General features: G+C 36.6%; 1 protein-coding gene across 3 annotated transcripts in view; it reads left to right on the top strand.

Moving 5' to 3' along the window:
- Window positions 1–7,227: 7,227 nt before the first annotated feature.
- The window catches only part of LOC150093361 (beta-galactoside alpha-2,6-sialyltransferase 2-like), a 134,541-nt gene continuing 126,718 nt past the window's right edge, over window positions 7,228–15,050 (top strand). For 2 of the 3 annotated variants that reach the window (XM_090413931.1, XM_090413934.1), the window contains exon 1: window positions 7,228–7,345. The gene's annotated coding sequence lies outside the window, so the exon portion shown is untranslated. Of the gene's footprint in view, window positions 7,346–7,373; window positions 7,479–15,050 lie in introns of those variants that run through there. The other variant, XM_090413933.1, reaches the window with a different exon arrangement.

The following is a 15,050-nucleotide window of genomic DNA, read 5'->3' as shown; positions in this document are numbered from 1 at the left end:
TCTCAACCACTAAACCGAACCTCTACTACGAATAGTCTCCATCAACGCCATCTACCGCCCACTTTCACCACCACCACCACAACTGGTATTCTATGTCTGTAAATTGCTGTGTTCTGGGGTTCGAGAGTGCTTGACCTAAGTAATTGCATCTGATAATTTGACTGTGATGAATATGAACCCGTTTCCACCAATTGGTGAGGGTGTCCATAAGATCTTGACCTGGGAGGTGGCTAAATGTGTGGAATTTTCAATTAAGAAAGGGTACATGTGGCATTACCTGGCTGGTAAGTATGACAAGCTAAGAAGATTGCTTGGTTCATTGGCATGTAAAACTGCAAGGGCTGGAGGTTAATAGTGCATGGGAAGCACTAAAGGAGCGTTTGAAGTAGGTAATGCCTGACTGTTTAACTAGAGTCCAAATAGTAAATCAAGTAGAGATTAAATGAATGAATAGCACCATTAAGCTTGAGCGGCAAAAAAAGAAACAACTGTGGAGTGAATTTAAGGAGAAAGGTGACCTGCAGGCCCATAAACAGTATAAAGCACAGGCCAGGAGGGAAACGAGTGTGGTAAGAAAAGCAAAAGTGGATTATGAAAGGAAAATTAGCCAAGCAAGCTAAAGAGAATCTCAAACAGAAAGTAGTCAAGAGAAAAATACAGGAATGGATAGATAAAAATGGGATATTGTATGGGGACAGCATGGTTTTGTGAACGGTAGATCATGGTTCACTAACTTGCTCACGTTTCATAACACAGTTATGGCTGATCTGGATAGTGATGCTGCTGCACCTTGCTAAGGCCTTTGACAGGATACCAGATGGAATTCTATTCAGTAAACTGCAGCATATAGGGAGGGATATAGGGTTGGTGAGATGGATAGGAGGGTGGTTGATGGAGAGATATCAGAGAGTAGTTTATTCAGGGGTAGATTCCAAAAGACGACTTGTGATAAGTGTCTTGCCACAGGGTTCTATTCTTGGACCACTACTGTTTAATTTGCTCATTAACGATATAGAAATGGAACTGTTCATTTGTTTGCTGATGATTCAAAGTTGGGTAGAGCAATACTGAATGCACATGATGTCAAAATTTTGCATGATGATTTGGGTAGATTGGAGGACTGGGCTAAAGAGAATGGATGTCAATTTAATGTGACAAAGCGTAAGGTTATGCATTTTGGGGTGAAAAGATTAGCAGCAGTATACCACATTGGTGGAACTGTACTCCAGGAGGTTGACGAGGCCAGGGATTTGGGAGTGTTGGTGGAGGGAGCACATTGCAAAAGTCGCTAAATCAGCTCATCAAATCACTTGGTTGCTGAAGAATACTTTGATGAGCAGAGACAAGCATGTTATTGTTCCTCTGTATCGAGCCGTGATAAGACCCCCATGATGACTACTGTGGCCAGATTTGGGCGCCAGGGTTTCTTCTTGATGAGGAGGAGGAGAACATCCAGAAGCAAGCGACCAAGATGATAGCATGTCTATGGAATGAACCTTATGAGATCAGGTTGAAGATTTGTGGGTTTGCAGAAATTGGTTGATAGGCGGAAAAGTGATGATATGTTTGAGGCATTCAAATTACTGAAGGGTTTCTATAAGATTAATTTAGAAGATAATTTTGAGAATAGGACTGGTGGTGGGAAGACTAGGGGCCATAGATGGATGCTGGGAAAGAATGTGGTAAGCAGGGGTGTCAGAACTAGGTTCTTTTACTTGGAGTGTGGTGAATGAGTGGAATAAGCTGCTAGAATATGTTGTGGGTGCCAGACTGTGAATGAGTTTAAGGCAAAGTATGACAGATACTTTGTGGATATTAATAGTTGTTCTTGTCATGATGTTGATGGCCTCCCTCGATGAACCTAGGGACTCCTTGGAGTTACCTGTAATAATTTTTTTTATTGTTCTTTCAAATGTGTACAATGTACATACATAATTACATATGTACAATGATCATCTATTCAGTATATTATTTTACAAGGTTCAGCACTTTGTGCTACATATAATGAGATTTAAATAGTAATGATGATAACAGTTTTTTTTAGGTAACAATCATAATAATAATTTACAATTATATTGTTCAGAGTTACATAAGTTGTATAATATTACATGTTGTGGTTTACTATTTTTTTTTCAAGTTTGAAAACGTGTGATTATACAACAGTATTTACACATATGCAATCTGAATATTATGTGTCCTTATTTTCACAATTATTTATTATTTAAAATAATAAATTATTTACTTTTAAAATAATTTTTTTTTACATTGCATACATTTGTTAGTTATTATATACATTACGTACATTTGTTACAATTATTATATACATTACATTCATTTGTTTACATATGATACATTACTTACATTTGTTTACGTGATATTTATCTTGTGATACGTATATTACATGCATTTGGTTACATATGATACATCTTGGATGAGAACTAATTTTTTTTCCTTTCATCCTCGAAGCTTAAATGTAAGCTTATCTGAGGATGACACCAGTTGGTTATTATGTATTTTTTTTTTTGCTGTGTTAGGATGCTACGGAATCTATGATTGAGAAATTCGCGCGCGCGCACTCACACGCTCACGCACGCACGCACACATACACACGCGCACCCCACACACACACACACACAATAAATCGGAATGTACTGATGCGTCGCTGAACTGGAAGCCTGAGCGAATATATTGTGTTTCATTAAGTTTGTAAGTAATAATAATAATAATAATAATAATAATAATAATCTATTCCATGGTAGGATTCGAAACCACAGCTTATTGGTTAGAGAGAAACAATTGCAAAAAGGCGAAAGAAAATAAGTATAATATTTAAACTCCAACTTTACTTAATAATTTATATGGGTTCCTAATAAGCTCATTATTTCGCTTAGGACTATTTGTTCAATGTTCGTATTTGGAGTATACAAACATTGAACATATTTTTCTTATTTCTGCATTTGAAACTATACTTTTATAATGGAAATATTAAGTTATCCTTTGCATCACAGTTTAATTTTCCAAGTTTCGTTTTCACTATGGTCCACAAATTTTCTATTGTTTTAATATCAGGGGAATTGTATAGCCACTGAATGTTGTGATTTTTGAGGAACTCTTACTTTTTTTGAAGTGTGGCATGGACTGAGATCCTGTTGAAGGATGAATTCTTTGTCTTCCTGGGACCACTCTTTTCTCCAACATTTTTAGGAATTGATCCCAGACAGTCATGTGTTAAACAACTCCAGAACAACTTTTTAGCTGGGTGTTAATAAACTTGTTGAAGGTGGGCGGGAGAAGTCTTCTCAGCAGTTAGTTTGCGAACATAGGGTACTCGATTTCCTTGAACAAAGAAATTGCCTTCACCTGAGAATATGACCTACGTCGACTTCTCAGCAGTCCAATCTTTGTACACTTTTGCCCAGTGAAGCCTCTTCTCTGCATAGCTTTAATCTAAAGTTGTTTCTTTTTTTGGCCTATGGGCAGTCCTCCATGTCGTTTCTGACATGACAATCTGTCGAAAGATCTGTCTTCGACAGATTGTCGAATAACAATAATAATAATCTATACCTTGGGAATAGATTATTATAATTTATATTTTATTATAGATGTTTTATTGGAGATTTTATACTACACAAATGAATAAAACACCACCAATGTCAGTTTGTTTACACTATTAAATTTACATTGTTAAAAAGGTATATCCTATTAATAAGCATCGCAGAGAGTTAAAACATGTAACACTCAACCAAAATAGCGAACTAAAACGAAAACCGAAAATTGAAAAATGAAACTAAAACTAAAATGATTGTGAACTGAAAGAAAAGCCAATCTTAAACTAAAATCTTGACAAAACTGTGCCTTGTTTGGATTAATTATTTCTCTATTGTAGCTTTAAACTTATTGCTACTGCTGCATCGAAAATTGTTATTGCAATATAGTCCACGCTGTTAGTCCATTGGCTTTGCACTTCGCAACTATATGCCTGGGGAAGGAGTGTCCTAGGTTTGATTCCCTTCGACGACGCGAGGAGCTGAAGGATCTTCCTCAGCCATAGCAAGTTAGCTGGTCTTGGGAGTGGACAGCAGGTTTTTTTTTCGCCAGCTTATCTGGGGTTTTTCATCCCACAAGCAGGTAAACCTGTCTCGTGAACACACACACGGAAAACAGCCAGGAATATTGACCCAGCCATAGGCTTAATTCGTCAGCCTATGCCTGTTCTTGAGCCTGGAAAAAATTTTGGGGGACTAGATGGTGCTGTATTCCCCGCATAAAAAGGAGATTCACAGCTACTGTATCATCACACGTTAAAGAAGGACGGACGGCAACATATCTTTGTATGCCAAGTGGACTCAGATTATCCAATTTCATTAGCATAACACCCTCTCCTCCTCTTCCATCTTATCTATCCTTACTAAAATCACTATACCCCAGTGGCGGCTGGTGAAAATTTTAAGTGGGGCTGCTGCATATCCAAAAAAAAAAAAAAAAACTTTTTTTTCCTAATCAGTAACGAATTTATTAATAAATAAATCTACATATTAAAAATAAATATAAAAAATATTCATTTGCTGTAATTATCGAAATTTCAGTTTAGTCAAAAGTGAACCAAGTGCCTGTGTAGCTCAGTGGGTATGACGTTTGCATACCACGGCGCTTGGCCGCACGAAGGAAGACTTGGTTTCGAGTCTAGTCGGCGACTACAGGAAATTTTTCTAAGCCTTTTTTCGACCGGTTCCCGAGTTAGTCGATCTCTGGCACGGGCAAGCGGGTTTTTCCTCCCGGAAACTCGGGTTTTCCTCCCGGAAACTCAAGAAAATCGACCGTAGAACCCACATTATTTCAGACATTAAATATATTGTGTTAGGGTCAGAGACCACGAGATGGCGGCACATTTGAGCCGTCTCTCTTCACTGCGTACCACTTAATTAGTGATAGGCTTGGGCCATCTCTCTCTGATTGGTACCAGTGGAGATTGAACTACCCACTCAGCCTCCAAAAGTTAGATAGGGCTAAATAGCCTCGCCTACTCCCGTATACGGGAATAAAAAGGTGTTAGCTGATTTTTTTTTATTAAAAATTGCTTTATTAAAAATATTTCATCCTGACCACGAACAAATGCCAATAATAAAATTTTCGTATCAATAGCAATGAGAAGTGCAAACCAAGATCGCAGTGCATTTGTTTTGTAATGATAAAAAAAAAAAAATCAGCTAACGCCTTTTTATTCCCGTAGACGGGAGTAGGCGAGGCCATTGGAAAAATATAATTCTTTTCATATTTTCAATAGTGACACTCGTCATAATTCAGCCTTGTATCTTTAATAAATAAATAATTATATGTTATTTTAACAAAATAAAATAAGATTTACAAAAAAATAGTTTGCCACGAACACGCGCCAATAATAAACATTTCATATCTCACAGAAATAAAGAGGGCAGGCATAAGATACACTGTCCAAGTTGCAGTGTATCTAATGACGTAACGTGCAACGACAAGGCAAACGAATATCGGCGTTAGATCGCAGTGCATTTGTTTTGTAATGATAAATGGAAAAATATTATTCTTTTCATATTTTCAACAGTGACACTCGTCATAATTCAGCCTTGTATATATAATAAATAAATAACTATGTGTTATTTTAACAAATAAAATAAGATTAACAAAAAATAGTTCACCACGCACACGCACACCAATAATAAACGTTTCATATATCCGTAGCGCAAATGGAAGAACGATGGTCCATAGCGCCCTTCGATTGGAAGAGGCCTAAATTCGATTCTCGTCGCGACAGGAGGAATCTTTATCTGGAAGGTGAGTTAGCCGATCTCATACGGACGTAGCAGGTTTTTTTCCCGGAAACTCGGGTTTTTCATCCCGCATGCAGACAATACCGTGGAGGTGGGAGGTAGATGGCGTTGATGGAGACGATTCGTAGTAGAGGTTCAGGTTCGGTGTAGTGGTTGAGACAGTTGTAGGTGTCCTCGCGCGGTGAGTGTTCGGATTCCTTGGAGGTGTCAGGAATAATAATAATAATAATAATAATAATAATAATAATAATAATAATATCTCACAGAAATAAGGCACGTAAGCATACTAAAGATACACTACCGTTTGAGTAGTTACGATTGGGAATGACGTAATGTGCAATGACAAGTGCAAAGTATCGGCATTAGATCGCAAGCATTTGTTTTGTAATCTGAAGCGTTAATCGAACAATTCCAATTATTAACTATCCAATCAATGTCAAAACATAAGATGTAACCTTTAATATGTAGTATTGCATTTATATAATGTTGTAAGCATTGTTATTATTTATAAACACAAACAAATCTTAATTTTTTAATTTTTTTCCTTGGGGATTCTGCAGTGTCGCAGTGCTTATGCACCGGCTGCCACTGCTGTACCCTTTACACTTGATACTTGACATTTTTGGGCAGCCTCATCTTCACTTGTTTCCAATGGTTGAATTCATGGCGTTTGATGATTTGGACGAGTTCAGGAAAAGTGTACAGAGCATCCGTTTCATTTTCCTAAATGCTATGTGGTAATATTTTCTAAAATATTATCAGCTTTACAGGCTTAAAAAAAAAAAAATGAATTTTCGGGAAATCTAACTTATTTGCAAGAAAGATCAGCTAACTCGGAAACTTGTCAAAGATGAAGAAAAAAGAATTCTATATTCGACGACTACGAATTGTGCCTAGAATATTCTCCGCTGACGATGTATCACGTAATTATAAACGCTGCAACAGAACTACACAAGCACATTTTGTTAATTAATTAATGAAATGTTAAAATTAATTAATGAAATGCATCATAATCAAAATTCCTGATACGTATCCTTAAGGGTGTTAATACAACTTAAAGTTGTTTGTACACATTAAAAGATGACGTTCAGTTAGTAAAACATCAGAACCATCACTTGAACGCCTTGCTACTACAACAAGAGAGAGACCAGTTCCCGTTATTCTATCTCCATGATGCAGTGTAAAAAACAATTATCTGACAAATAATTTTCTATAGCAATTTCATTGTGAAAACCTTTAAGGTAGGGGTCACTGCACCACTTACTGATGATTCTTGCTTTAACATATGATATACTGAGCAGCAGGATGAGTGGGATGTTGTGATTTTGTTATGTTTATGCTGTATATCATGATACATTGTATGCATGGAGTACGATGCTCAGAGGCAACAGATTTAGCTGATAGAGCGATGTTAACGCATTTTCTTGTTTACCATTCTTATATGCCTGTTTCTTTTATAATATATGACGACTATGAAACTTTGTTTGTTTCGAAAGTGCATTAATGGTTGATTTTAAAGTGACAGTGAATTCATAACCGAGGTAAAAAAAATATGATAAATAATATTTTAAATTTGTGAGCTTGTACGAAAGGAGCATTTTATGTAATACCTACACTGCTTTCCCGAAGCTGGAAAAGTAAGCCCATATGGGGTACTAGGAATTACATTTTAGGGTATTTTGTCCAGTTCTCTTTTTATTTAGTCCTTATGTACGCATTGCTCGGATTATGAATGTGCATCTTGAATCTTCGTGCAAAATATATTAAAAAATCGAGACGTGTCGTGCTCCCTAAGCACGACGTGATTCGGAGGTCCCTCACCAACACGACACTACCATCTTTGTTTATGGAAAGATCTGTTTAGGATACGTTTATTTATATGATTATCGCATGTTCTTTGCAAATGCGCGATTGCTTATTATTATTTTTTAAAATTTAATTATTAATTTAGAAATGAGCATACGCAGTTTAATTAGTTTTCTTCTTGTGGTGTTTGTTTTATTGCTATTTTAGCATGAAAATTTTGATTTTGCCATGAATTCAAATAAGTGAAATATGAAAAATTTAACAATATTCTTACCTACCTCCATGCCGATATTTTGTATTTTCTTCAAAAGTTAAACAGTTGGTGCTCTTAAAAAAACAAACAAACAAACAAACAAAAAAAAAAAACAGACAAACCAGTCAGAACACAATTAACAGACATAAAACCCATCCTTATAGCCTTAGTTTGCTCCAGCTGTAATTCTGCATGACAGTCACAGCATTACATGTTTAAAACTTACTTAAATTTATTTAAGAAGTTATATAACCTTTTAAATAAATTATTATTATTATTCCTGACCTCTGTGGAGTTAAGACTTATGGGATATTCACCTTAACACAGTCTCTTGTACCACTCTTTAAACTTATTTACTGCTTGCATTCTCACAACTCTACTCTACAACTTACTCTACAACTTCAAAGGATGGCTACTTGTCCTTGTTCCTTCTCCTCATTGAATTATGTGCAAAATCTCTCCAGTATCAGTCAGGTAAATACCTCTCAACATCTTTAATGTCTCAACATATCACTTATTCATCCCTTTCTACTGCTGATTATATGCCCTCGCTGTATCCTCATAAAGGCTCTACAGTCCTGATATATATATATATATATATATATATATCTCCATCCATCTATCTTTGCACCCTGTTTACAGTACTGCATCTCATACAGATCCTTGATCAAGACTTTACCTCCCTTTCATCATATTTTTATCTCTGCCTATGTATTGTATTGCCCCAATGTAGTTTTCAAATCTTTTATAATCACATGCTTTATTATTACAGATAAATTTCTTCTTCATTGATACTTCATGTGTTATTCATCCTCTAAGTTGAGACTACTAGGTCACTCTCACAACTGGGGAGCAAATATTGTATATCATTCACAATCAAAATTTAATTTTTGATGCTGTGATCAACTCTCTATAAGTCTTAATCCTCATGTTCCCTCTACTACATGTTGCCTAATACTTTTACAATTCCAGAAATTCTTTTGCATTATCACTGAATCCTCATTCCTTGACCCAATTTAGATTGCCATAGTTAAAGTTTCCTCTTCCCATAATGATTACTCATTTTGCACTTGTCAAATTAATTTGGCTTAACATTTCCTGCTCATCACATCTGTATTTTATAAATTATAGCTACATCCCACTTAATTTCTTGCCCTTTCCACCTTTGCTTCACATATTCTCTTAAAACCATCAATGCTATTTCTATCCTAAGAAGACACAACTCAGCATTTATCATGAGAATAGATTGAAGGTCCATGTGCTCCAAAAACTAGCTGATGGGTATAAGAGAGGAGATATGATAGAAGCATATAAGTTATTAAGGGGGTTTTATAGGATTGACAATGATGCTTTTTTGGTACAGTCAGGAGGGGAGAGAACAAGGGGTTACCCCTGGAAATTATGTAAGAGTGTGGTTAACGTGGGTAGTAGGACAAGATTTTTTTGCTTAAAGGGTGGTGAATGGTGGAATGCATTTATCAGAAGTGGTTGTGAGTGCTTTGTCTGTGGATGAGTTTAAAGAGTGGTATGATAGGTATTGTGTGAATAATGGCTAGTGTGTCCATATAGGGTCTCCTGCAGTGAGTCTTCTGACTCCATGGAGATACCCATGTTGTTTATTTTCTCTTTCTTGCTGAAATATGTTGTACTCCTCAATTTCTATCTTTATCAGGACATCCTATGTCAAACATCATTTACTGATACTAATAATCTTCATACTGACTGAGTCAGTCAATGCCACAAACTTGTTTATTTTATTCTTACCACTCCTGGCATTTGTATCTAGGAAAAACCAGTCCATTGTTGGTATGTTTGTAATTACTTTCCACTTCTTCCACTCGGCTCTGCAGTTAGATATGCTCTCTCATCCTTAAACTTTGTCCCCATGTGAGGTTATCCTTGCTACCTTCCACCCTAGCATCTTTAGTTTTCCTGCTGCACACACACACTTACTTGCCCAGACCTCTCCAAATACCATCATTCTGCATTCAAATGCAATTCATCTCTTGCATTCAGCTCCCTTTTATTGTCATCTGCTCCAAGCATCCACATATTCCAGACCTCACTTCCTACACATTCTTACTGTTATTTCATTCATCATCACATCTAGGTAACACACTATCATATCTTCCTCCCTCACTTTTATGCTGATCAATCTCAAATCTCTCATATCCACATTTCTATCCTGTTCATTATTACACCCTATCAGTTTTCCAGGCAAGCACTCCTCTAACATCCTACTCTACATATACTAAATCATCAAATCTCCATATAATACACTCTTTATAGTTCCATTCATCCTTCTCTCACTGAACTCCCTAACTCTTTCTCCTTCCATACTATCACTCTTTTATCTTCTTTCCTCTTTTGCACTCTCCCTCCACTTTTTCTTTCCACTTCCACTCCTCTCTTTCTTTCCACTTTTTTTCCTTTGTATATATATATATCTTTGTCCCTTTCATCCACACTTTTTCAGCTTCCTTGTTTCCCTATTTCTCCCAATTCTCTTGATATCTTCTCTCCTTTACTCTCTCATTGTCATACTTTCATTCACACCTACTCTTGCTCTCCTTGTACTAGTTAACCTCTGAAGTCTTATAATCTTTCTAGACATCCTCAGTTAAATCTTTATGCATTTCATTCCCTTTCTCTATAAAATCTATATAATCTGTTTATATATATAATGTAATTATAATATTTTATATGTTATATTATAATTTCTAATATATCTACCCTATTGATATAAAATGATAAGCCTTTTTATGAAACGTTTTTGTGTCACGTTTTTTGTCAAGTTATTTGAAACATTTCAAAACTCAGGGGCTACCCCCTGAGTGTCGAGTCTTCAAAATTCGAGTCAGAATTCAAAGAGAACCGGCCTACCAGTCCAGAACTCAACGGCTTGGGTACCGGGGGGGATCCCCCCTTTTGAGTTTTCAAAATTTGAGTCATCAGAATTCAAGGAGAACCAGCCTACCAGTCTGGAACTCAGGGGGGGGGGATTGGGCACAGTAGGCATCAGGGGGAAAAGCCCCCCCCACCTAGTATTACATATATTTAAGAGAAATAAAAATGATTGAAAGATTATATTAGATATATATCATCATGCTCTATAGATATATATGTTTAGTTAAATAATAACATTGCAATCTTTGAATATTCTCATATGAAATATATTTCTTTTATTGAAGTAAATTATTTGAATTGTTATTATTAGCATCTGACCTACATGAGTCAGAGACTCATCCTGGGAGATACACACTATTGCACACAACGCTCATCCAACTTGTTTTAAACTGATTCAGTGTGTCTACATTCAACAACACAGGGCAGTGCCTTCCACTCACCAACCACTCTCCATGCAAGGAACCTGCTCTTCACTTTTTTTTTTTTTATTATTATTATCAAGTCCTAGAGCTAATTAAATTGTAGGAATTGGTTAAATAAAGTCTGATGATTTTTGTGTTGCAACGTTATTAGTATAGTGAACCTAACCTAACCTTTTCTTTCCAATCCTTTACCACAAGTAAAGGATTGGAAAGAAAAGATTTATTAACTTCAAGCTTGAATTTTTGTATGTCATTATCAAGAAAAAACTTAGGAAAGTTTTCTGATGTAATACAGTAATTAGATTTGATACATATCTTTGTTTTACCTGAACAATAAAATGAAATGCATATTATTATGTTGATTTAAATAAAGTGATAGGCATCCCTGTCTAACTTGTGTTTGGTGCAGTGAAGCCTATTTGCAGATAGCAAAAAAGCATAGTATGAACTTGTATCTTTCACTACTACAGATGTAATATTTATTTAACTTAAACATTTAGCAAATAAGAATTGTTTGAATATTTTAAAGTAATTAGATAAAATTTTCTTAGTGCTTATAAGAAAAGCTATGTAAAATTTATATGGATTTTAGATATCTTGATAGCTAAACTAATGAGTTAGCTAAATTTTTGTATTTATTGTAATAATGCCCTCTATAATATTGTATGCAGTAAACATTAAAGCTCTAACATACTGAAACAATTGGGGAATAAAGACAAGTTTAATAACATTCTTAGCATAATGGAAATCTCAATTTTCCATAGCAGTCATACCAAAGAAACAGTGCAATAGTTAAATCATATCAACATTATTATTTGGAAAGATAGCATTTTAATGTTACATAGTCATTTTAATAGTTGTTTATGCGATATAGCTTTAAGTTTGACTTAAACTATATCATATGTGACTGTTTTCATTAACTGATACATCTGTGTTCCTAAAGATGGCAGTTACTTTTTTTATTATGCTCTTTGTCTGTTTCTGTGCACTTTTACATTGTTGGGAGATATCAGTGATAAAACAAAGAATGATTCCGTTAAAATTTAGTCACATTTTCTTAATTTTTTTATTATTATTATCAAGTCCTAGAGCTAATTAAATTATAGGAATGAATTAAATAAAGTCTGACAATTTTTGTGTTGCAATGTTATTAGTATAGTGAAAAGGTAAAGGATTGGAAATAAAGAAAAGATTTATAAACTTCGAACTTGAATTTTTGTATGTCATCATCAAGAAAAACTTAGGGAAGTTTTCCAAAAAAAAAAAAAAAAAGAAGAAGCAGCAAATAGGTAGAATACTAACAATGAGCTTGAAGTAGAACTTTAAATAGATGGTGACATGTTAAAGATACCAAGAAATTTGAAACCTGGTTTTACTCCATTTTTTCCAAGTAAGCAAACAGACAAAATGTCAAGTTTGCGCCTGCAATTTATGCAAGACTAGCTGATCCCACAGGTAGTGCAAGACCAAGGCAACTCGTGGTACAAGTGGAGCAAGCTCTGATCACTAATCTTAATATTTACCCTTAATGCCAAAACACATCTCCAAGAAGGGGATGTATGATGTTTTGTATTAAAGGCAAGGGGCCACTACCCAGACCGGTTTCGACCTTTATTGAGGTCTCATCAGTGGGAGCTAGGCTAGAAATACCAAGATTTAGTAATGCAGAGCTTGTAAGTATTTTACCAAAACAAGTTACCATAAGGTGTTATAACCTTATTAAATAAAAACACGGAGGAGATATAGATGTAGAAAGTATTTTTAACTTGGGTATAGTTATGTTAAAGATACCAAGCAATTTTAAACCTGGTTTTACTCCATTTTTTCCAAGTAAGCAAACAGACAAAATGTCAAGTTTGCGCCTGCAATTTATGCAAGACTAGCTGATCTCACAGGTAGTGCAAGACCAAGGCAACTCGTGGTAAAAGTGGAGCAAGCTCTGATCACTAATCTTAATATTTACCCTTAATGCCAAAACACATCTCCAAGAAGGGGATGTATGATGTTTTGTATTAAAGGCAAAGGGCCACTACCCAGACCGGTTTCGACCTTTATTGGGGTCGAATGGGAGTTCATGCCTTTCATCACTGGCCTCTTTAGATTTAAAAAAGTTGTGCTGAGAGTCAGCTTGATAGTGAGAGAGGAGGAGAAAAGATAGAGTGGATAGTAGTAGATAGTTAAAAGAGGCCTCAGTCGATCTACTTGGCCTGACTTAAATGTCAGCACCAAGCAGATCTCCGACATTATCTCCCTCCATCCGTTCTTTTCAGCTTTCCCCGGTCAGTCACCTCTTCAGGTGTCTGCCCGAGGAAAGTGGGGAAAAACAAATGAAAGAAGCACCACATGAAAAAGAGGAACTAGTAAATAACATTAAAAAATTACATATAACAATTTGTAAGAAACTAGGTAAATTCTGAAATTTCAACCTGAATGACCAGTTTAATACTGAGAAGAGCGGGGGCAGAGCCTGGCCTGGGTGATGCAGCCCACAAGGAGCTGCACCGCCTCGGTGTAAGCCTTCGCAGCCCAGGTTCTCGGGATACCCCCTCCTGTGTGGAATAGACATAGACCTTTTTTACAACAAAAATTCTAATCTGAAAGAGGACAAAAAGAAGAAAAAACAAACCAGAATTTTTTTTTTTTTTTTTTTTTCCCCTCTGGCAGATCGATACTAGGAGTCGACTGACTTGTTAGGTGAGGTTTAAATCCTCCTGCTGTCTATTGTTGTGGGTTTTAATGATGAGATCTGCTAATTTGTCTCCACGGATGTGGTTTAGCATGTAGAGGCCTCTGTGCAGTGCTAGTCCCACGTCGTCCTCTGCATCGATAAGACCAATGATCTTTTCAGGAGTGATTTCATCTATATTATCGACAAACACGTCGTTCCATTCTGCACTGACGACTCTTGGCCTGTTTTGTCCTGTGAGTATCAGTTGAATGTCTCCGAATGTTTCTATTGCTTTTCGTAGTCTCGCCGCCTCCTCGGGGAAATCTTTTAAGAGATGCAGTATAGGTGCATTGGCCTTTGCATGAGGGAACTTTGTGGGTTCTGAAGTTGACTTTATATTTCCAACTTGTGCTGGACTTCCTTGTTTCGATTTTTTAATATTTACTTCTTCAGGGCTGGCTGGCCTCTTTTGTGTGGTTTCTGCATTGTTGATTTCCATATCTACTGCCTCCGTGTCCTCGTCTATTGTGACTGCAGTGATAGTTCCGTTTTGTTGGTGCTGCTGGTTATTTTCGGTTGCTACGTCTGTAGTGGCGGTTTGATCAGTGGCCAGTTCCTCCTGCCCTTCATCTCTCCTGGGTGCAGGCTTCTCCACTGGTGTATTTGGCAGTGTTTCGGAGGTGGCGGCATGATTCTTTGTTCCCTCATGCACGGCCTTCAGGGTGGGGAACTCATTCGGTTCTGCGCCAATAACAATTTTGGGCTGTTGTTCCCGTGTTGGGCGTAATAGTGCCTCCCAATTTTTCGGCCAGATTTCTGTCCGGACAGGTGTCTATTTTATGGCTGTTAATGCCGCATTTTAGGCATGCCGATTGGCACTGTGCTAGTGTATGACCCGCTGTTAGGCAGTTCTTACACTTTAACTTCGGGCACTGGGCCCCAAGATGAGTCAGAGCTCCACATTTAAAACATTGCCTCTTTACTCCCGGGTAACTCACCATTACCCTGGCCGATCCAATCATTACAAAATTCGGAACTTCTGTTTTCATCGTTAACGAGAACGTGACTTCCCCCGACATCCATTCAGGGTAGTCAGCGTCTTTGCCTACTTGGACATCTCGTACGGTTCCCCATTTCGAAAAGACTTGATTAATTATGTTGTTCCCTCCTTCTAGGTATTCCAGAGGGAA

The sequence above is a fragment of the Typopeltis vanoorti genome, chromosome 24 (assembly GCF_054136105.1).
Source record: "Typopeltis vanoorti isolate ZY-2024b chromosome 24, IOZ_Tvanoo_1.0, whole genome shotgun sequence".
NCBI classification, from domain to species: Eukaryota; Metazoa; Arthropoda; class Arachnida; order Uropygi; family Thelyphonidae; genus Typopeltis; species Typopeltis vanoorti.
The sequence above is the reverse complement of the archived record's forward strand: the minus strand, read 5'-3'. Positions and strand labels throughout refer to the sequence as shown.